We start from the raw sequence: 24634 nt of genomic DNA on the forward strand, positions 1-24634 counted from the left end.
CTTCTTACCCATCCAATTTGCCTCTTATTTTTGTTTCAAAGCTCACTGTGTATCATGCAAAGACGCCAGTAACGTGGGAAAACCTCCCATCTGCCAGGAGCAGCCCTCCTCTCTGTTGGCGGCAGTCCCCCCACCCCCACCATGATCCCCACTATTCTGGCCTGGACTGTGCGTGCCCACGTGCCTGTGGGTACATGTGTGTGTGGGGGGGGGCAGGCACACTTTTGAGGTTTTTCTTTCTGGAGCCCTCTGCCCTCCTTAGTTTGTGCTGAACGCACTGACACACACAAGCCTCGGTGCCCAAGCTGGTGTCTTGCTGTGATGGCTTTGGTCCCAGCTCCACTATGGCCCAAGCCCATTAAAATCAAGTGAGCTTCAGGTCCAGCTTGACCCAGGGCCTCAAATTATGACATCAGGAGTTACCTTATCTCTGGTTTCCATGTTGGCCTTACTCTCTGGTCAGTTAGCTTATGTAGTGGCCCTGGTAGCCCCCCAGAGGGGGGAGAGCTTCTCATTCACAATAGTTCTATTGTAAGTCCTGGCACAGATTTCCTGGGACCAGGTCACATGTCCACCCTCAAACAGATTACTGAAAGCAAGGAGATGAAATCTGTTGATTGGCCAGATCTAGGTTATAGGCTCACCTTTAGATTCTGGTATTATAGAAGGTTAACTTCCCCCAAACCACATGGACCAGGAAAGGCTGGGGGTGGGGGTGGGGTCTTCTCAGGAAAAAACAGATATTATTAACATATGATGAGGGAACAGAGGACTGGAAGGAAAGGTAGTCACAGATATCCACTACCCCACCCAGGGCAGTGGTGCATCCTGGAATCTGAAGGGTTAAGTTCAACCCACACCTCATGGAAAACAACTCAGAACCCCTAAGAACCACACATACATCAGGGGTCATGGAGCCTGGAGCTGACAGCCAAATGGAGACAGGGCCTGAGGCAAGCAGAGCAGAAACGAGCACAGGCTTTCCTGCTGGGGCTGCTGGCCCGGCAGGCTGAGGTCTCGGCAGTGGCACAGGTGCCCAGGGGCTGTGTCAATATGGAGCCCAGACACTGACAGGAAAGAGCAGGCAGGATGAGAACCTCTGGGGGAATCCTCCAGGGAGCTTGTTAGAAATGCAGCATCTCAGGTCCCACTCCAGATCTCCTGTATCAGAATTTGAATTTTAATCAGATCCCCAGGTGATCCATATGCACTGCTCATCTAAAGACTCATCTCTTGGGACTTCCCTGGTGGTGTAGTGGTTAAGAATCCGCCTGCCAATGCAGGGGACACAGGTTCGAGCACTGGTCCAGGAAGATCCCAAGTGCCGTGGAGCAACAAAGCCTGTGAGCCACAACTACTGAGCCCACGTGTCACAACTACTGAAACCCACGTGCCTAGAGCTATGCTCCACAACAAGAGAAGCCACTGCAAAGAGAAGCCCATGCACTGAAATGAAGAGTAGCCCCTGCTCGCCACAATTAGAGAAAGCCCACACGCAGCAACAAAAACCCAACACAGCCATAAATAAATAAATAAATAAATAAATAAATAAAACTCATCTCTTGTCTCATAGCTCCCACATTCAGGGGTGGTGAGACTTATGTTAGGGCTTCAGTCAGACTTCCTGGAGTGCAGTGTGGCCATGTTTATGAAGGAGCCTTAAACATACTCATGCTCTATCATGAAGCCAATATTTCTACTTCTGAGACATTACTGAACAAAATCACCAGAGGCAGGGACAAAGAATATTATGCATGGAGATGTCCATTGTAGTATTATTTATAATCAGAAATTATTGCATATACACAAATAGAAAAGGGTGAAGTCAAGTATGGCACTGTATACATTGACTGTTATGTTGCTGTTTGAAATATTCTTTTAAAAGAAATGTACAGGGAATGGGCAGGGAATATAGTGATAAACAAGACAGATACAGTGTCTGCACTCTTGGAGTTGACATTCTATGGGGGAAGACAGACAATAAGCAAGTGGACAAATGTGACAAGTACACAGAAGGAAGAAGGGGTAATGTGGCAGAGAACCATGGGAGGGTTGGGGAGGTTTCTTAGATGGGGAAACAGGGAAACCCTGCTCTAGGAGCTGGCATTTAAAATGAAATCCAAAAGTTGAGAAGGAGCCAGCCAAAAAAACAGCCAGGAAAAGATCTTCCAGGCAAGGCGAACAGGAATTACCAAGATGCTGGGGTCAGGGAGCTTGGCTGTGAGAGGGAAGTAATGGAAGATGTGTGGTTGGAGCGGGATAAGCCAGAGGAAGCTGGAAGCAGAGGAAGGTGGAGAAGTGAGTAGGGCCAGATCCCTCAGACCTTGTAGGCTGTGAGTGAAGTTTGAGTTTTGTTCTAAGGGCCGAGTGTTACAAGAGTACATGGAGACAGGGAGTCATATCAGTAAGATGGCAGACTAGGAGGTTCCAGTCCTCATTCCCCCATATAAACACTGATGATTTGACAACCATCTACAGGCAAAAATACCTTTGTGAGAGCTCTGGAGTCCAGGTGAGAGGTTCCAGCACCCCAGTGGACCACAAAATGCAAGGTCGGCCACACTGGAAGGGTAGAAAGAGCAGTGTCCCTTTGCTTGCATCACCTCTCCCCGAGGCTGACAAAACTCAGAACCAAGAGAGATCTCCTAGCCCACGATTTCCGCCACAGGTTAAAGAGAGAACAGGTGAGGGTCTCACTCCCCAGCCTTTGGGGGCAATGTCTAAAGGCTCTGCTTATCTGGATGCATCCAGAACACTGAAGAAATCGGCATGGCTGGATTGTTTGGGAGCAGCTAAGAACAAAGAAAACGGTGGAGGCTCATAACAACCAACATATACACCCCCAAAGCAACAATTCCCCGAAGACGGTGCCCCACACACGTCCACAGATGGTACATGAACCTCAGCAGCCAGTGAAGATCTCAGCAACCAACTTGACTCTGCAGGATTGGGGGAAGACACACAACCCTGAGACTGCTCCTTCAGGAGGGAGGGACAGCGTGGGACTGAGCTCTTTGTCTTAGCAACTCAGCGCACTGCCCTATGGAGAATGGGTGGGTGATGCCTGGCACTCGACATGGCTCTGTGGGGTACGGAAAAGGCACAAAATCCTAAGACACACCTTTCAGAAGGGAGGGATGGAAGTGGTGCTTGCACCCTATGCCCTAGCCTAGCTGAGCACACCCTAGAGAAAAGGAATAGGCAGCTCCCAGCACCTTACACAGCTCTACGGTATCAGGACAAGGCACACAATCCGAAAACTAGCCCCCCAGGGAGGGATGAGAAGAGTAGAGTGGGCACACCTATACAAAAGGTTCAAAAGATTCCCAGAATCTCTAGCCGGGTGAAGGTCTTTCCCTTCCCAAGCCAGTACATAAGGACTGGAAGGGGTGACTACTCCTTCAAATGTGCAGACATCAACACAGGATAAAATGATCACAAAGAATCAGGAGAACGTGACATCACCAAAGGAACGAAACAAAGCTCCAGTAACTGACCTCAAAGAAATGGAGATCTATGAATTGCTGACAAAGAATTCAAAATAATCATCTTAGCTCATTGACCTATAAGAGAATGCAGACAGACAACTAGACAAAATCAGAAAAAGCAATACATGATCACAAGTTCAACAAAGAGATAGAAACCATAAAAAAAGAACCAAAACATAAATTCTGGAGCAAAGAATACAATGACCGCCCTGAAAAATTCAATAGAGAGCTTCAATAACAGACTTGATCAGGCAGAAGAAAGAATCAGTGAACTTGAAGACGGGTAACTTGAAATGCTCTACTCAGAGGAGCAAAAGTAAAAGGGAATGGAAAAGAGTGAATAAAGCCCACAGGACTCACAGGACACAGTCAAGAAAAACAATGTAACATAATGGGAGTTCCAGGAGAAGAACAGAAAGGAGAAGAAAGCTTATTTAAAGAAATAATGGCTAAAATTTTCCCAAATCTGGGAAAGGAAAAGGACCTCTAGATTCATAAAGCCCAAAAGACCCCAAACATGTTGAACCTAAAAAAGGTCTACACTGAGGCACATTAAAATTAAATAGTCAAAAGTTAAAGAGAGAATGTTGAAAACAGCAAAAGAAAAATGTCTCATCACATAAAATGAAACTCCATTAAGATTATAAGCAGAATTTTTGGCAGAAAGTTTGAAGGTCAGGAGAGAGTAGGATGATATACTCAAAGTGCTGGAAAAACAAATCTGCCAACCAAGAATACTATGCCTGGCAAAACTGCCCTTTAAAAATGAAGGAGATGGGCTTCCCTGGTGGCGCAGTGATTGAGAGTCCGCCTGCCGATGCAGGGGACACAGGTTCGTGCCCCGGTCTGGGAAGATCCCACATGCCGTGGAGCGGCTAAGCCCGTGAGGCATGGCCGCTGAGCCTGCGCATCCGGAGCTTGTGCTATATATAGCACTATATATAAAAAAAAAAAATGAAGGAGAGATAGACTTTCCCAGACAAACAAAAATTGAGGGAGTTTGTTACCACTTGACCTGCCTTACAAGAAGTGCTAAAGGGAGTTTGTCAAGTTGAAACAAAAGGACACTAAACAACCACACAAAAGCATAAGAAAGTATATATTTTACTGGTAAATATATAGACAAATAAAGAACAGTGCAATACTGTAATGGTGGTGCACAAATCACTTTTAACCCTAGTTGAAAAGTTAAAAGACAAAAGTATTAAGAATAACTATAACTATAATAATCAATCAATGATTACTTTGAATTTAAATGGATTATACTCACTAATGAAAAGTGACTGAATGGATAAAATAACAAGCTACAACTATATGCTGTGTACAAGAGACTCACTATAGCTTTAAGAACACTCAGAGGTGGAAAGTAAAGGGATAGAAAAAGATATTACATACAAATGGTAACCAAGAGAAAGCAGGAATGGCTATACTTATACGAGACAAAACAGACTTTGAATCAAAAACTGCTACACGAGATAAAGAAGATGATTATATAATGATAAAAAGGTTTACTCAGGGGGCTTCCCTGGTGGCGCAGTGGTTAAGAGTCCGCCTGCCGATGCAGGGGACACGGGTTCGTGCCCCGGTCCGGGAAGATCCCACATGCCGCGGAGCGGCTGGGCCCGTGAGCCATGGCCGCTGAGCCTGCGCATCCGGAGCCTGTGCTCCGCAACGGGAGAGGCCACAACAGTGAGAGGCCCGCATACCGCAAAAAAAAAAAAAAAAAAAAAAAAAAAAAGGTTTACTCAACAGGAAGATATAACAATTATCTATGTACCCATTCCACTCCTGGGTATATAACCAAAAAAAGCAAAAACACTAATTCAAAAAGATACATGCACCCCAATGTTCAGAGCAGCATTATTTACAATTGTCAAGATACAGTACCAATCTAAGTGTCCATCAACAGATGAATGGATAAAGAAGGTGTGGTGTATACACACACACACACACACACACACACACACACACACACACAATGGAATACTACTAAGCCACAAAAAAGAATGAAATATTGCCATTTGCAGCAACATGGATGAACTTGCAGGGCATTATGCTAACTGAAATAAGTCAGACAGAGAAAGACAAATACTGTATGAAATCACGTATATGTGGAATCTATAAAATACAATAAACTAGTGAATATAACAAAAAAGAAGCAGGCTCAGAGATATAGAGAACAAATTAGTAGTTACCAGTTGGTGGGGGGGCAATATTGGCATAGGAGAGTGGGAGGTAAAAGCTACTGGTTGTCAGATAGGCTCAAGGATGTATTGTACAATATGGGGAAAGAGCCAATATTTTGTAATAAATAAAAATGGAAAGTAACCTTTACAAATGTTTTAAAGTAAAAAATTTTTAATACAAATAAATAAGTTTTGGATTAACATATACACAGTACTATATATAAAATAGATAAACAACAAGGACTTACTCTATAGCACAGGGAACTATATTCAATATCTTGTAATAGGGGCTTCCCTGGTGGCACAGTGGTTAAGAATCCGCCTGCCAATGCAGGGGACATGGGTTTAATCCCTGGTCTGGGAAGATCCCACAAGCCGCGGGGCAACTAATCCCGTGCGCCACAACTACTGAGCCTGTGCTCTAGAGCCTGCGAGCCACAACTACTGAGCCCATGCGCCACAACTACTGAAGCCCGCATGCCTAGAGCCTGTGCTCCACAACAAGAGAAGCCACTGTAATGAGAAGCCCGTGCACCACAACGAGATGTGGCCCCACTCTCCGCAACCAGAGAAAAGCCTGCGCACAGCAATGAAGACCCAACACAGCTAAAAATAAAATAAAATAAATTTATTTAAAAAAATAAAAAATCTTGTAATAACCTATAATGGAGAAGAATCTGAAAAAGTATATATATATATATATATATATATATATATACACATATACATATATATGTATGTATCACTTTACTGTAGACCTGAAATGAACACGTTGTAAATTAACTATACTTCAATTTTTAAAATGGTTATAAAATAAATAATAAAAATAAATATATATGCATCCTACATCAGATCTCCTAAATATATAAAGCAAACATCTACAGATCTAAAGGGAGAAATAGATGGCCATACAATCATAGTAGGAGACTCGAATACTCCACTTTCAAAAATGGATGGAACATCCAGACAAAAATCAGTAAGGAAACAGCAGAGTTGAACATCACTATAAACCAATGGACCAAACAGATATATAGTGAACATCCAACAGCAGCAGAGTGCACCTTCTTCTCAAGCACACATGGATTCTCCAGGATAAATCACATTATAGATCACAAAACAAGTCTTAACAAATTTAAGGAGATTGAAATCATCCCAAATGTATTTTCTGACCACAGTGAAATGAAATTACAAATCAATAACAGAAGGAAAATGGGGACATTTATAAATACACAGAAATTAAAGAACATCCTCTTGAATAACACTGAATCAAAGAAGAAACTTAAAGGGAAATTAGAAATATTTTGAGACAAATGGAAAGTACCAAGAGATACCAATAAATACCTACCTCACAAAAGAAAAATCTCAAATAACCTAAATTTACACCTCAAGGAACTAGAAAAAGAGCAAACTAAGATCCAAGTTAGCAGAAGGAAAGAAAAAACTGAAGGTCAGAGCATAAATAAATAAAATTAGAAAATAGGAAAACAGAAAAAAATAGATGAAACTAAGGTGGTTTTTGAAAAGACAAAACAATATCAACAAACCCTTAGCAAGATTAAGAAATAAAAAAGAAAGACTCAAATAAATAAAGTCATAAATAATAGACAAGACATTACAACAGATGTCACAGAAATAAAAAAAATTATTAGAAACTATTATGAACAATTATATACCAATAAATTGGACAACTGAGAAAAAATGGATAAATTCCTAGAAACATACAATCTACCAAGACGGAACCGCGAAGAAATTGAAAGCTTGAACAGACCAGTAATAAATAAGGAGGTTGAATCAGTAACCAAACACCTCTCAGCAAAGAAAAACTTAGGGCCAGGTCTTCACAAGCAATTCTACCCAACATTTGAAGAAGCATTAATACCAATCCTTCTTAAACTCTTTCAAAAATGGAAGAAAGAACACTTCCAAACTCATTTTCTGAAGCCAGCATTACCCTGACACCAAGGCCAGACAAAAAATTAGAAACAGAGCTACCAGATGACCCAGCAATCCCACTTCTGTGTATACACACAAAGGAATTGAAGTCAGGATCTGAAAGAGGTATCTGCACTCCGTGTTCACTGCAGCATTGTTCACAATAGCCAAAACATGGAAGCAACCTAAATGTGCCTTGCCTGATGAACGGCTGAAGAAAATGTGGTATAGACACAAAATGGGATATTATCCAGCCTTTAAAGAAAGAAGGAAATCCTGCCATTTGCAACAATATGGATGAACATGGAGGACATTATGCTAAGAGAAGCCAGACACAGGACAAATACTACATAGTACCACTTATATGAGGAATCTAAGATGGCCAAACCCTTAGAAGAGAGTAGAAGGGTGGTTGCTCGGGGCTGGGGAGGGGGGAAACGGGGAGGTGATGGTCAAAGGGTACAAAGCGTCAGGTACCCAAGATGAGTAAGTTCTACAGATCCGCACGGCACGGTGCCTGGGGTTCTTAATGCCATGTTATATACTTAGAGCTTGGCTAAGAGGGTAGATCTCCCGTTAAGTGTTCTTATCACAATAATAAATAGCGAGGGTGGAGGAAACTTGGACCTGATGGATGTATTTATGGCAGAGACTGGTGATGGTTTCACAGATGCATGCTTATCTCCGTTAAACAGTTACAGCTTTTTCTATGTCAACTGTACATCAACATGGTGGTTTAAAAAAAGTGAATAGAATCTGATTTGGTCTAGGGAGCTGAAGGCCACATGGACAAAGCTACTGGGACACATTTATGATCCACGTTAAGTGAGCAAGGCTGGCAGAGAATAATACAAACTGTGTCATTTTGCCTATAGAAAAAAATAGGAAACATGCAAAAATATTACAGCAATTACCTCCAGATGGTGGGATAACAGATGATTTTTACGTGTTTTTCTTAAGTTTCCTGTGTTTCTTCGCACAGGAAGAACAATGGAGCTGACTTCAGAATCTCAATTTGTATCGGTCACAGTGATTCGTTACAGATGACAGAATCCACTTTTTGTGGTTTGAGCGGAGGGCGCTTATTCCTGGGTGTTAAGACTGAGATTCCAGGACTACCAGGGAACAAAGAGTGGAGGCCCCATAGCCAGGTACAACACAGCCTAGACAATCCCCTGACTCCACCTAAGACGGTTGCTATGGAAACCCCAATGTCTGTGATGCTCAGGCCCAGACACTGGGGCTGCTGCTGTGGGAGAACGAGACCCCTCTGTTCCCTGCCATCCAGGAGCCCCATCCCTCCACCACCCTGTGTTGCTCACTTCCGCCTTTTAGATCGCAGGCAGGCTCCTGTCCAGAGGAGCTGAGGCCACCTACAGAACCCTAGTTGCACGGGTGTCTGGGAAATACAGATTTCAGGTTTTCCAGAGACAAAAGGCATGGAAAGAGGGGGTGGCACACAGGTTGAATGACTCAGTCTGCAGGATCCACTACAGAAGCAAGGCAAGGGTGACAAGACGATCACATGTACCCTTGACCTTCTGAAGTCCATACGGTGGGTCAGTTATCCATGGTCTTATGATAAGGACAGCAGGAGGCTCTCTCTCAGTCCAGGGAGTGCTGGCTGCCAGAGCCCCTCGCCCTGGCCTCCTCTCACTTCCAAATGCCAGCACCTCTCTGCTTGGCCTCCTTGGGGCAGGCTGCAGTGTGGAGGCTTAGCGTCCCAAGGAGCAGACTCAGCCAGGACCCCAGCCGCCTCTCTGCACTGGCTCCCAGGCTCCCTAGTGGGCCGATTCCTGTTGCCCACAGTAGGGGGATCCTGCAGTGGGGGGATCCTCTAGTGGGGGCATCCTGTACTGGGGGATCCTGCAGTAGTGGAATCCTCTAGTGGGGGCTCCACAGCGGCAGGCAGCTTGATAACAGTCATAGTCACCTTCTCTTCCTCTTCTCACTTCCCTACACCCTTGCCTTCACCTCCATATAAACTCCTTGTGCCAGAATCTGTATCTCCAGGTGTGGCCAGGGCAGCCCAAACTAAGGCATCTCTGGCCTGAGCACGTGTCCATGTAAAGCCTCAACCTGATTCTTTACGACCTTCTGGGGACAGGGCCCTGGGTGTGGGTTAAGGGCTATGAGGCTGCTTCTGTGACCTTGCATCCATTCACACCAGTTTGGAAAGTCATCTTGTTCTTGGTTCTCATCCTCCTGGGCAGGAAACTAGAGGGCTCCGGGATGCTCCCTCCGCCTGCTGCCCTGTCCACACTGATGCCGCCGGAGTTCTGCCCACCCCCTCTCTGCGTCATGCATTACTCCTCTGCCGTAGGACCAGCAAGGGTGTCCTCTGAACGCGCCATCCTTGGTTTAAATGTGATTCTGCTATTAGCATGTGAGGTTGGGCCAACTCCGTCATGGGTGCAGGCAGCAAACACTTCCCTGGAGCCTGCCCAGTGCCAGGTCCTGCATCACCCACCACAGAAGTCACCCTTCCCTCCAGCCCCGCAGAGTTGCCCACGAGCACCGCCCAGTGGCAGGGAGCTCACATCCTCGGTTACACCTTCAGGCAGCTGGTGAGAGAAGCAGCTTTATCCATCAACCCCTCTGGGCCGGGTGTCTGACTTGTCTCCTTCCACATTCTTGGGGCTAATTGTTCCTGTCACCCTTCATCCACAGATGAGGCTCCTGGAGGTTGAGTGACATTCTGGGGTCGCTTGGCAGGCAGTAAGGGGAGGGACTGGGTAGGGACCAGGAAGGCCTGCTCAGGGTCCTCTCCTGTTCCCTGGGGCATCCTGGCCGCTCAGACACAGGACGTCCCAGGACACGGGGCTCCTGGCACAGCTGCGTCACTGCCCCTCAGCCGTTTAGCTGGGAGCCTCTGCCAGTCTTAGCACCGGGGACCCTGCGGTGCGCCTAACACACTCCTAGTCCTCGTGGAGGAAGAGACAGCAGTAAGCAGACGAAGACAAGGTCGCTCCCAGGGCCCTGAGGGGTGGGAAGGCTGGAGGAGGAACCGTGCATCCCCCGTCCTGAGAACTGTCCTGAGGACGGCTGTGGAGAGTCTCCAGCTGACAGGGGGCGGGCTGGCCTTGTCACTGGCCCACGACAGGCAGAGAGCACAGGGTCTGCGGGCCACCCTGGTTTTCATCACCTGCCAGCATCCGGGCACTGAGGCCCTGCTGGTGCGTGCTGATGCCCACCTGGAATTGCTGGGCAGGGAGTCCAGGGTCCTTCTGGAAAAGGGGTTTACGCTCAGGCAACTGGGAGCTACCTGCTGGTCACTCACTTGCTACCAGTGAGGTCGGGGAGCGGGGTGCTGCCAGGGAGCCCAGGTTTGTCCACCTGTGACAAGGGGCCTGGGTGTTTGAGAAGTATCTGGGGGCTCTGTCCCCCTTTTAAAAATAGGGCCCAGTTTTAGGGGGCCCCGTCTCACCACTTTGCTGAACAATTGTTCATTTTTTCCATTAAACCTTGATGTACACACGGGACATACAAAGCTTATCTACACACGTGTGTGCGCGTGCGCTGCACACAGTTTAAAGCTCCACTACAGTGCAGACACGGGTGTTGACCCCCGAGTCAGTAAACGGGCATTTCCAGCGCGGCCCTCCTGCAAACAGCCCTCTCCCTGGGGTGACGGTGCCCTGACATTTGTGACGATCCTGGCCCTGCTTGGCCTCATCGTCTGACTCCCAGGAGGGCACCTCTCAGCCGACGCGCTGGGTTGGCCTGTGTTACTTCATTCACATGGACTGTGACACGTGCCCTCTTTGGGGACTGGCTGCCTGGGAGACTCTCCCTGCTGCGGGCAGAACTGTAACTTTTACCCTTTGACCAACCTCTCCCCATTTCTCCCACCCCATGTGACTTGATTATTGCTGGAAAGATGAGTTTAGAACTGACAATTTCCCTGCTAAGCTGACAAGCATAAAAGCTTAATTTGAAAACAAACCCAATTCCACTCACGGTGCAAAGGCAGAGACTGGGACTTGGTCAAGCCTGGGCCTGAGCCCTCAGTCTGGGGAGACGGACAGTTAGGACCTCACAGGTGTCTGGTCCTGTCCACGTGACTTTTATACACTCTCCACCCTGATGGAGCCTGTGATTTTATGGGAAAATGAGTTCTAAAAATTAAATTATTAAACTTGACGATACTGTAAAAAGGTGTACAGTTTACTTACCCTTCATTTGTTTACTCTGTCTGCAAAGTGTCTCGTAGGCTGGTTTAAAATAGAATGTTTAGTAGAAAATTTGAGGTTCAGTAAGGCCAGCAGGTCAGGAGACACCTGCCACTGAAAAGAGAGTTTCTACTCACAGTCCTGGAGGAGACGGAGGACGCACCACGCAGGGAGCATGGGGAGGGCAGGAGGTGGAGGAGCCCAGAGCCGTGGACGGACAGACAGACGGACAGAAGCCTTCATCGCAGCTTCTGTGGAGGGAACAACAAGCAGGGTGAACAGGCTGAGGACCGGCCAGGCTGAGCAACTTCATGGGCTCTGGGCTGTAGGGGCCCCCAGCGGCCTGGAACCTGACCCTGGGGGAGCAGGGCAGGTGGACAGGGGCTCAGAGCATGAGTCCAACACAGGAGATGTTTGGTTTGTATTTGAAAAGTGGGTGCTGGGGGACTTCCCTGGCGGTCCAGTGGTTAGGACTTGGCGCTCTAACTGCCGAGGGCCTGGGTTTGCTCCCTGGTTGGGGAACTAAGATCCTGCAAGCCGCGAGATGCAGCCAAAAAAAACCCCCAAAAAACTGGGCCCTAAAAGGACTCCTCCTGCGGGTGGGCAGAGGCTGACAAGGGGGGCAGGAGGCCAAGTCGAGGTGACACAGAACAGGGGGTATCCTGCCAAAACAAAGCACCAAGTTTACAGAAGGTAGAAACACGGTCTGTTCAGGCTCAGCTCAAATGTCACCTCCTCAGAGGAGCCGTTCCTCCCTGCACAGTCTACACGGACAGCCTCCCCAGCCCTCAGTCACTTCATTCCTGCCCAGTGCTCAGGGCTGGCCCCTGGCTGTGCATGCAGAAGAAGGGCCCTCACAGGGGCCACAGGCCCCGCACGACCTGGTCTCCCATCTCTCTTCCCCACACCCTGCCCTCCTGACTTCCCCGAGTCCTGCATGTCCCCACAGCATGTGGCCTTCTAACAGGCTGTGTGCTCACTGAGCGCCTCCATCAGTGCCGGGCCCGCTGCCCAGGTCAGCGCGGGCACACAGGGGGCTCAGCAAGCAGTGAATCAACGGCTCTTACCATCACTGCCTGGAACGTTCTCGTCTGTGGCCTCAGCGTCCACACACCCAGTGCACGTTCACTGAGGCCTTACTGTGTGCTGGGCAGGCTCCAGACACCTGGTCTCCATTCTCATGCAGCAGACAGCCTGGGGGCGTGAGACAGAGGAAAAATAAGTAAAATACAGGCAAAGTCAGGCAGTGAGATGTTCCATGGAGAAAAACAAAGTCAGGCAGGACGCTGGAGTGAAGTCCTGGAGGTGTTTAGGGAGCAAGCGACGCAGAGGGAGATAGTTCCCAGCTGAGGCTATGGCCAGTTCAAGGGCCCTGAGGCCACAGTGGGCTGCAGATGCAGAGTCTTAGTTTTCCGTGTGGATTCTTAGTTTTCTCTCCAGTCTGTATGTGGCTTTTATTTATAATCCTTGGTTTCACCTTTCTTCCTAATTAACCTGAGTCTGGGTCACCATCTGTTGAGTTTAGCAAATTCTATCCCAGTGATTTAAAGTGGAAACAGGTGGAGGACGAGTGGAAGATGGCGGAAGAGTAAGACACAGAGATCACCTTCCTCCCCACAGATACACCAGAAATACATCTACACGTGGAACAACTCCTACAGAACACCTACTGAACGCTGGCAGAAGACCTCAGACCTCCCAAATGGCAAGAAACTCCCCACATACCTGGGTAGGGCAAAAAAAAAAGAAAAAACAGAGACAAAAGAATAGGGGTGGGTCCTGCACCAGTGGGAGGGAGCTGTGAAGGACGAAAGGTTTCCACACACTAAGAAGCCCCTTCACTGGCGGAGAAAGCTTCGGAGCCGCGCAGGAGAGCGCAGCAACAGGGCTGCGGAGGGCAAAGCAGAGAGATTCCCGCACAGAGGATCAGGGCCGACCGGCACTCACCAGCCCGAGAGGCTTGTCTGCTCACCCGCAGGGGCGGGCGGGGCTGGGACCTGAGGCTCGGGCTTCGGTTGGAGCGCAGGGAGAGGAATGGGGTTGGCGGCGTGAACACAGCCTGAAGGGGGTTAGTGCGCCACGGCTAGCCGGGAGGGAGTCTGGGGAAAAGTCTGGACCTGCCGAAGAGGCAAGAGAATTTTTCTTCCTCATTGTTTCCTGGTGCGCGAGGAGAGGGGATTAAGAGAGCTGCTTAAAGGAACTCCAGAGACGGGCGCGAGCCGCGGCTAAAAGCGCGGACCCCAGAGACGGGCATAAGACACTAAGGCTGCTGCTGCCGCCACCAAGCCTGTGTGCGAGCACAGGTCACTATCCACACCCTCCTTGCGGTGAGCCTGTGCAGCCCGCCACTGCCAGGGTCCCGGGATCCAGGGACAACTTACCCGGGAGAACGCACGGCAGGCCTCAGGCTGGTGCAACATCACGCTGGCCTCTGCTGCCGCAGGCTCGCCCCGCACTCCGCGCCCCTCCCTCCCCCCGGCCTGAGTGAGCCAGAGCCCCCGAATCAGCTGCTCCTTTAACCCCGTCCTGTCTGAGCGAAGAAGAGACGCCCTCCGGCGACCTACGCGCAGAGGCGGGGCCAAATCCAAAGCTGAGCCCCGGCAGCTGTGCGAACAAAGAAGAGAAAGGGAAATCTCTCCCAGTAGCCTCAGGAGCAGCGGATTAAAGCTCCACAATCAACTTGATATACCCTACATCTGTGGAATACATGAATACAGCGAATCATCCCAAACTGAGGAGGTGGACTTTGAGAGCAAGATTTATGATTTTCTCCTTTTCGTCTTTTTGTGAGTGTGTATGTGTATGCCTCTGTGTGAGATTTTGTCTGTATAGCTTTGCTTCCACCATTTGGCCTAGGGTTCTATCCGTCCGTTTTTTTTCTTAATAATTTTTATTTTAATAATTTTATTTTATTATACTTTATATTCTTTCTTTCTTTTTTCCTTCCTTCCTTCTTTCCTTCCTTCCTTCCTCTCTCCATCCCTCCCTTCTTTTCTTTCTTTCTTTCTCTCTTTCCTTCTACTTCTACTAATTCTTTCTTTCTACTTTTTCTCCCTTTTATTCTGAGCCGGGTGGATGAAAGGCTCTTGGTGCTGCAGCCAGGAGTCAGTGCTGTGCCTCTGAGGTCGGAGAGCCAACTTCAGGACACTGGTCCACAAGAGACCTCCCAGCTCCACATAATATCAAATGGCGAAAATCTCCCAGAGATCTCCATCTCAACACCAGCACCCAGCTTCACTCAACGACCAGCAAGCTACAGTGCTGGATATCCTATGCCAAACAACTAGCAAGACAGGAACACAACCCCACCCATTAGCAGAGAGGCTGCCTAAAATCATAATAAGGCCACAGACACCCCAAAACACACCACCAGACGTGGACCTGCCCACCAGAAAGACAAGATCCAGCCTCATCCACCAGAACACAGGCACTAGTCCCCTCCACCAGGAAGCCTACACAACCCACTGAACCAACTTTAGCCACTGGGGACAGACACCAAAAACAATGGGAACTATGAACCTGCAGCCTACAAAAAGGAGACCCCAAACACAGTAAGATAAGCAAAATGAGAAGACAGAATAAAACACAGCAGATGAAGGAGCAAGATAAAAACCCACCAGACCTAACAAATGAAGAGGAAATAGGCAGTCTACCTGAAAAAGAATTCAGAATAATGATAGTAAAGATAATCCAAAATCTTGGAGATAGAATAGACAAAATGGAAGAAACATTTAACAAGGACCTAGAAGAACTAAATACTAAACAAGCAACGATGAACAACACAATAAATGAAATTAAAAATACTCTAGATGGGATCAATAGCAGAATAACTGAGGCAGAAGAACGGATAAGTGACCTGGAAGATAAAATAGTGGAAATAACTACTGCAGAGCAGAATAAAGAAAAAAGAATGAAAAGAACTGAGGACAGTCTCAAAGACCACTGGGACAATATTAAACACACCAACATTCGAATTATAGGGGTCCCAGAAGAAGAGAAAAAGAAAGGGACTGAGAAAATATTTGAAGAGATTATAGTTGAAAACTTTCCTGATATGGGAAAGGAAATAGTTAATCAAGTCCAGGAAGCACAGAGAGTCCCATACAGGATAAATCCAAGGAGAAACATGCCAATACACATATTAATCAGACTGTCAAAAATTAAATACACAGAAAACATATTAAAAGCAGCAAGGGAAAAACAACAAATAACACACAAGGGAATCCCCATAAGGTTAACAGCTGATCTTTCAACAGAAACTCTGCAAGCCAGAAGGTACTGGAAGGACATATTTATTTATTTATATTTTTTTGCGGTACGTGGGCCTCTCACTGTTGTGGCCTCTCCCATTGCAGAGCACAGGCTCCGGACTAGCAGGCTCAGCGGCCATGGCTCACGGGCCTAGCCGCTCCGCGGCATGTGGGATCTTCCTGGACCAGGGCACGAACCCATGTCCCTTGCATCGGCAGGCGGACTCTCAACCACTGCGCCACCAGGGAAGCCCCGGAAGGACATATTTAAAGTGATGAAGGAGAAAAACCTGCAACCAAGATTACTCTACCCAGCAAGGATTCATTCAGATTTGTTGGAGAAATTAAAACCTTTACAGACAAGCAAAAGCTGAGAGAGTTCAGCACCACCAAACCAGCTTTACAACAAAAGCTAAAGGAACTTCTCTAGGCAAGAAACACAAGAGAAGGAAAAGACCTACAATAACGAGCCCAAAACAATTAAGAAAATGGGAATAGGAACATACATATCAATAATTACCTTAAATGTAAATGGACTAAATGCTCGAACCAAAAGACACAGATTGGCTGAATGGATACAAAAACAAGACCCATATATATGCTGTCTACAAGAGACCCACTTCAGACCTAGAGACACATACACACTAAAAGTAAGGGGATGGAAAAAGATATTCCATGCAAATGGAAACCAAAAGAAAGCTGGAGGAGCAATTCTCATATCAGACAAAATAGACTTTAAAATAAAGACTATTACAAGAGACAAAGAAGGACACTACATAATGGTCAAGGGATCGATCCAAGAAGAAGATATAACAATTGTAAATATTTATGCACCCAATATAGGAGCACCTCAATACATAAGGCAAATACTAACAGCCATAAAAGGGGAAATCGACAGTAACACATTCATAGTAGGGGACTTTAACACCCCACTTTCACCAATGGACAGATGATCCAAAACGAAAATAAATAAGGAAACACAAGCTTTAAATGATACATTAAACAAGATGGACTTAATTGGTATTTATAGGACATTCCATCCAAAAACAACAGAATACACATTTTTCTCAAGTGCTCATGGAACATTCTCCAGGATAGATCATATCTTGGGTCACAAGTCAAGAATTGATAAGTTTAAGAAAATTGAAATTGTTTCAAGTATCTTTTCCGACCACAACGCTATGAGACTAGATATTAATTACAGGAAAAGATCTGTAAAAAATACAAACACATGGAGGCTAAACAATACACTACTTAATAATGAAGTGATCACTGAAGAAATCAAATACGAAATTAAAAAATACCTAGAAACAAATGACAATGGAGACACGACTACCCAAAAACTATGGGATGCAGCAAAAGCAGTTCTAAGAAGGAAGTTTATAGCAATACAATCCTACCTTAAGAAACAGGAAACATCTCGAATAAACAACGTAACCTTGCACCTAAAGCACTTAGAGAAAGACGAACAAAAAACCCCCGAAGTTAGCAGAAGGAAAGAAATCATAAAGATCAGATCAGAAATAAATGAAAAAGAAATGAAGGAAACGATAGCAAAGATCAATAAAACTAAAAGCTGGTTCTTTGAGAAGATAAACAAAATTGATAAACCATTAGCCAGACTCATCAAGAAAAAAAGGGACAAGACTCAAATCAATAGAATTAGAAATGAAAAAGGAGAAGTAACAACTGACATGGCAGAAATACAAAAGATCATGAGAAATTACTACAAGCAACTCTATGCCAATAACATGGACACCTGGAAGAAATGGACAAATTCTTAGAAATGCACATCCTGCCAAGACTGATTCAGGAAGAAATAGAAAATATGAACAGACCAATCACAAGCACTGAAATTGAAACTGTGATTAAAAATCTTCCAACAAACAAAAGCCCAGGACCAGATGGCTTCACAGGCGAATTCTATCAAACATTTAGAGAAGAGCTAACACCTATCCTTCTCAAACTCTTCCAAAATATAGCAGAGGGAGGAAAACTCCCAAACTCATTCTACGAGGCCACCATCACCCTGATACCAAAACCAGACAAGGATGTCACAAAGAAAGAAAACTACAGGCCAATATCACTGATGAACATAGATGAAAAAATCCTCAACAAAATACTAGCAAACAGAATCCAACAGCACATTAAAAGGATCATACACCATGATCAAGTGGGGTTTATTCCAGGAATGCAAGGATTCTTCAATATAGGCAAAGCAATCAACATGATACACCATATTATGTGAGAGATGCAAACAACCTAAGTGTCCATCGATAGAGGAATGGATAAAGAAGATGTGGCACCTATATACAATGGAATATTACTCAGCCATAAAAAGAAATGAAATTGAGCTATTTGTAATGAGGTGGATAGACCTAGAGTTTGTCATACAGAGTGAAGTAAGTCAGAAAGAGAAAGTCAAATACCGTATGCTAACACATATATATGGAATTTAAGAAAAAAAATGTCATGAAGAACCTAGGGGTAAGATAGGAATAAAGACAGAGACCTACTAGAGAATGGACTTGAGGATATGGGGAGGGGGAAGGGTAAGCTGTGACAAAGCCAGAGAGTGGCATGGACATATATACACTACCAAATGTAAGGTAGATAGCTAGTGGGAAGCAGCCGCATAGCACGGGGAGATCAGCTCGGTGCTTTGTGACCACCTAGAGGGGTGGGATAGGGAGGGTGGGAGGGAGGGAGTCGCAAGAGGGAAGAGATATGGGACCATATGTATATGTGTAACTGATTCACTTTGTTATAAAGCAAAAACTAACACACCATTGTAAAGCAATTATACTCCAATAAAGATGTTAAAAAAAAATTCAAAAAAAAAAAATAAAGTGGAAACGGGTGAATGCGGGTCAAGTCAGCGCGTGTTTACTGGTTGGCCTCCCTGGGCCCAGCTGTGTCTGGCACCAGGCGGCTGTGTAGTGAGCATGACTGTCTCTGCCCTGAAGACCCCAGTTAGTGAACATCCAGACGCCCTCAGTCCCGGTCTGCTGCCCCCCTGCCCCCCTTCATCTGGGTCTCAAGCTCCCGCGCTGACCTCAGTTGCACCTTCCTCCCCCACCTCCTTCAATTTTAATTTTTTTTAACTTGGAAGCCATGTCACGACGGTGCCCCTCAGTAGTGAGAAACTCAGTCACCACTTCAGCAGTGGGATCCACTTGTCATGCCTGAGCTGAGACTGGACAGGATGGAAGCACAGGACGCGGAGGAGGAGATGGCTCAGGGGCTGGGCCTCGGGGCAGGCAGAGGGGAGGCGGGGAGAGAGAGGAGGAGGTCACAGCAGGAGGAGGTGAGTCCAGGGGCTCCCAGGGTCACCTCCTGTCACTTCGTGCTGCTCCCGCCTCAACACGGGAGCCTGAATCCCACGCTGCATCACACCTGCAGGCCCTCACATGACTGGGCCTCCAGCAGGAGCCCCTCTCCTCTCCTCACCAGCAGCAATGCCCTCACCCTTCAAGACCCTGCTCTTCTGAGGGCTTCTCCCTGACCCTGCCTGCCCGGGGCACCCGTCCCACTGTGACCCACTCACCCGTTCTGCATTCACCTCTCCTGGTTGTCACGGCCTGAGGATGACCTGATGCCCCGGGACATGGTCTGCTTCTCAGGACCAGCTGAGAGACCAGCAGACCTTGGTTATAAGCTCTAAGTCTGAGTGACCCTGGGCGAGTCCCTTATGCCCTGGGAGCCTCCGTCTCTCACTGTAAAGGGGTCTGGCAGTGGCCACCCCACAGCGACAGTCAGCTGCTGGACCTGCCAGAGGAGAAGCAGGGCCGGGGGCCTGTGGCTGTGACCTTCAGGGCTGACCCTTGAAGTGGGCCTCGGCATGGCCAGGGTTTGCAGAAAGCCTGGGTGCAGCGATGCATGAGGGGGTGGGAGAAGGGCAGAGGTTAGGGGGCAGCTTTGGAGCCAGAAGACAGGGCATCCAAGGGACACTTTCCAGAGCCCATGGCCCTGGGCCTCTCCCACTCCCACCCCTTCCTGGCTGCCTTCAGAGGACATGCGAGGAACCCCTCTTTTGAAGGCTACACTCTCAGCCCATTTATCCTGTCCGCCCGGCGTTCAGGGCAGGCTCCACATGACTGTGGTTCTCAAGTGCCTTGTGAAGCAGTGAGGGCTGGAGGGAGGACTGCAAGCTCAGATGTCTCCAGGGGCCAGGCAAGGAGAGGCTGGGGGAATGCCTGGGCCCGGGGGAATCTTAGGGGGAGTGGGGACTGTGATGAGCTGGGGACACAAGCTCCATCCAGATAGGGCTCCCACTCAGCCCCAGAAGAGCTTTGCCCAGAAGGAACGTCACCCAGGAGTCCAGAACTTCTCACTTCATATCAAAACTAACAAAGCTCGAAGCCTGGGTTTTTGCCTGAAATCTTCTAGTTTTTAAATGTTAGAATTAATTTTAAAAATCTAGACTTGCCCCTGAGCCCTAGTTCGAGGCCCTTGGTTTAAGACCAAGGGTGGGCTGGGCAGCCACCCTGAGGCAGGGTCCAGGCTGGATGCCCTGTCACTGCACAGCCTTTGTGCCCACGTCCCCACCCCTGCCCAGTGCCTCCTCACTGATGTTCAGGGGACAGCTTCATCCCCAGGAAGCAGCCCCCGGGTCAGGGTATGGAGGGAACAGGGCTCTTCTGGGATTGCCCTTTCCTTCAGCAGATCTTCGGCAGCTGGAGCTTTGAGACCACTCGTGCTCGCGCGCACACACGCGCGTGCACACACACGCGCACGCACACACACACTGATCCAGCCCTCTACCCACCAGACTAGGCTTGCCCTTCGTGCTGAAGAGCTGCAGTTGACCTCCCCCAGAGGAGCATCCCTGTGCAGGAGAGTGAGTGAGCCTTCCCTGCAGCCCTAAACCTGTATTGAGCACCTGCTGTGTACTTGGTCCTGGCATGGGAGCTTGGGGCATGGGGGGAGCCTGGGCATCTGACCACAAGGGACCAAATAAACCAGATGAGAAGGCAGTGATGTCAAGGGCTTCAAGGAGGAAGGAGAATGCATCTGACGGGGAGGGGAGGTCAGGTGCCTGGGGTGGCCTTGGAGCATCACCACCATGTGATCTGGGGGGACAGGGGCCAGGTGTGTTTGGTGGAACTGCACGCACAACGGCTCAGAAGGTGTGGGGAGTAGAGGGATGTAATCCTGTACCTGTAGCAGGCCTCCTTCCCCCTTCCTCTGTAATGATGGGGCAGCTGATGAGAGCAGCTCTCAGTGAGCCCTCCTGGGGCCCTGTTACTAGTTCTCTGTTCTAGATGAGGACACTGAGGCACAGAAAGGGCAGGGGCCACCAAAGGTCACACAGCAGGATTTAGGGAGCCTTCCTGGAGTGCCTGTTACTAGTCCTTTAATACAGATGAGGACACTGAGCCAGAGAGAGGGAAGGGGCCACCCAAGATCACAGAGCAGGGCCTTAGTGAGTCCTCCGGCAGCCCAGTTACAAGTTCTTTATTACACATGAGGTCTCTGAGGCACAGAGAGGGCAGTGGCTGCCCAAGGTCACAGAGCAGGGTCTCTTTGAGTTTTCCTGGAGGCCCTGTTACTCTGTTACAGCCAAGGACGCTGAGGCGCATAGAAGGAGCAGGGAAGCCCTGCTATCACCCAGGCCCCACTGCCTGTGTCCTTCACGACCGGCTTTGTGCTGCCAGCAGGGCTGCAGGCCTGGAGTGGACGTGGAAGGCAGTTCACTGCAGCATTATTTACAATAACCAAGATATGGATGTAACCGAGCAGGACCCTATGGGGCCTTCCCGGGACAGACCCCTCCCCCATATTCTCTGCTGTAGCTCCTCTCTGAAGTAGCCAGATAATAGTATCTCACGCATGTTTCCTGAGTTTTTCAGATGCTAAAACCCCCACCAAGTGGAAAAAATTAACTACTTGATGATCATGAGCCCCCAGACCTACTGGCACCTAAGGACTGATAAAGTTAACCCCTGTGACACCTCACCATCGACCAATCAGAGAATCGTGTACAAGCTGACCACACACCCTGTGACCCCCCTCCCCCACCCGGCCTTTAAAAATGCTTTGCTGAAACCCTCTGGGGAGTTCGGGATTTGGGGGTCATGAGCCACTCGTCTCCTTGCTGGCCCTACAATAAACCTTTCTCTGCTTCACTCTGGTGTTTGTTTGGCTTCACTGTGCATCGGGCACATGGATTTGTGTTCAGTAACATGGAAACAACCTAGGTGTCCATCGACACATGAATGGGTGAAGAAAATGTGACATATATATATATATATAAATTATATATATAATGGAATCTTACTCAGCCATAAAAAAGAAGGAAATCTTGCCATTTGCAGCAAGGATGGACCTTGAGGGCATTATGCTAAGTGAAATAAGTCAGACAGAGAAAGATACTTACAACCTCACTCACAGAGTTGAAAAAATAAACCAAACTCATAGAAACAGAGAACAGGATGGCCATTACCAGAGGCTGGGTGTTGAGGGGGCTGGTGAAATGGGCGAAGAGGGTCAAAAGGCACAAACTTCCAGCTGGAAGATACACAGGCCCTGGGGATGTATGTACAGCAAAGTGACTGTGGTCAACATCACTGTGCTGTGTATGTGAAAGTTGCTAAGAGAGAAGATCTTCAAAGTTCTCATCACAAGAAAAATAATCTGTAGCTGTGTGTGGTGGTGATGGTAACCAAACTTACTGTGGTGATCATTTCATAATATGTACCTATATCAAATCATGATGCTGGACGCCTAAAACTAACGGTGTTATGTGACGATCATACCCAATATCTATATCTCAGCAATCAGGGGTGAGAGCGTGGACAACCTGTTGCCGAAGCTGCGTTTGCTCTACAACAGCAGAGGGCTGGGAAATAATTTTTGGGAAGAGTGTGCCGACCCTGGCCCGGAAGACAGTGGTTTAGCAGCAACAACAGCGTGCCTGGGTGCACGCTCAGCCCAGCCAGCCCCTGTGCTCTACCTGTCATCCCATTTAATCCCCTCCCCACCCTAAGAGGGAGAGACTTCAATATTCCCATTTTACAGATGAGAAAACGGAGGCCCAAGTGTTGGAGCCAGCTTTGAACCCGTGTTGTGATTTCAAAGTCACATCTCAACCCAGATTTCTGGAAGGCGGGGGTCCAGGCACTGGGGACCCTCCCTCTTCCACACTTAGAGTTGTGCCCCAGGGCCCACCATCCCAGAGGCTGCTGGATGAACACATTTAATCCACTGATTCTGCACCCACTCAGCGCTTGGCTGCTGCTCTCCTGCTGCTGCTGACACTTCAGCCGGCTGAGGTTGTACACGTTACTCGTCACCACCTGCCCACCCTGCCCTCCTGTGGGGCAGGGCCCTCCTTGCCTCGTTATTCTAAATCCTTAGCTCAAAAAATCTGCAGAACTGCATTAAAAGAGCCCTGCTCGCCTGTGTGGAGGCCTTGACAAGGGGAAGGGAGGGGAAGTTTTGGGGTGGCCTCTTATACTGAAGGGACATGAAAAGGGAAACTATTTATGTCCCTAATGGGACTCAATGTGAAGCTAAGAGCTTTGTCCCATAGAGAAATAAAAGCCCCCCACCCTTCACCTGTGAAAGCAGCTCAGGCGCTATGGTACCCTGTCTGCCTGTCTGGCCCGTCCATATTTGGTCTGTGAACACCTCCGGGGCAGGCCTCTGCCTTCTCCTCTCTGTGCCCCCTGAGCCTGCACACCGTGCGCCTTCAGAGCCTCAGGGACCTCACCCCACCCCGACCATGGCCAGAAGCCTCCAGCCATCAAAATGCCTGTGGAGTCACTTTGGCCCAAGCACTGCTGGGTACCTTAGCCCCGTCTAAAGAACAAGCCATACCATGTGGCTTCCCCAGAGTTCAAGCAGCGGGATCTGGGGGTTCTGTCTGGCTCCACACTTCCTCACTGTAGCCCAGTTACCTCCCTTCTCTGAGCCCCAGTCTTGTCCTCTAAACGGGGACATGGATTGCTACCTTAATGGGACTAATTCGGTGAGGACTAATTTGGGTGATCCTAGAATTTATAGCTGGCCCCAATAGATACCGCTTGAATCCATTCGGATCTCCAGATTAAACTGGAGTCTCCAGTGTTATCTGGAAGTTCTTCCGTGAAGCTAGACGAAACCCACACAGTTGCGGTTCCAGGGTCTCCACTTAGCCAGCTGGACAGAAAACCCAAAGTGGCTCAAACAGGCTAACAAACAAGCACGAGAGAATGACTTACGTAACTAAGTCCACAGGTGGACCGCTTACGGCAGGGCTGCACCTGGAGCTCACGGACGTCAGCAGAAACGGTCTCTCCCCGCCTCTGGGTTCTGCTTACTTGTGTCAGCCTCACGCAGGCGGCTCTACCTTGATGGGAGTAAGACGGCCACCAACTGCCCCAGGCTGAGGTCAAGTCCCCTCCAACTGCCCCGGACTGACCTCGCGTCCCCACCAGCTGCTGCGGGCTGACTTCGCGTCCCCTCCAGCTACCGCGGGCTGGGCAAGCGAAACACAGCTTCTCTTCCCCAGGATTCCAGCACAAGGCCCCACCCTGGGCCCTGATTGGTCACTAGCCCACCCCTGAGCCAATCACGGTGGCCAGGGAGGATGAAACATACTGATTGGCTAGGTCGAGGTCATG

General features: G+C 48.3%; 1 long non-coding RNA gene across 1 annotated transcript in view; it reads right to left on the reverse strand.

Moving 5' to 3' along the window:
- Window positions 1-24500, reverse strand: part of LOC132420647 (uncharacterized) — a 64706-nt gene extending 40206 nt beyond the window's left edge. Inside the window, exons 1-3 of the long non-coding RNA XR_009518403.1 lie at window positions 24233-24500; window positions 12846-12972; window positions 11916-12029 (exon numbers count right to left, since the gene is read on the reverse strand). This is a non-coding gene — a long non-coding RNA (uncharacterized lncRNA). The remainder of the gene's footprint in view (window positions 1-11915; window positions 12030-12845; window positions 12973-24232) is intronic.
- Between the last annotated feature and the right edge of the window lie 134 nt (window positions 24501-24634).

This window comes from Delphinus delphis, chromosome 2, assembly GCF_949987515.2.
Source record: "Delphinus delphis chromosome 2, mDelDel1.2, whole genome shotgun sequence".
NCBI lineage: Eukaryota > Metazoa > Chordata > Mammalia > Artiodactyla > Delphinidae > Delphinus > Delphinus delphis.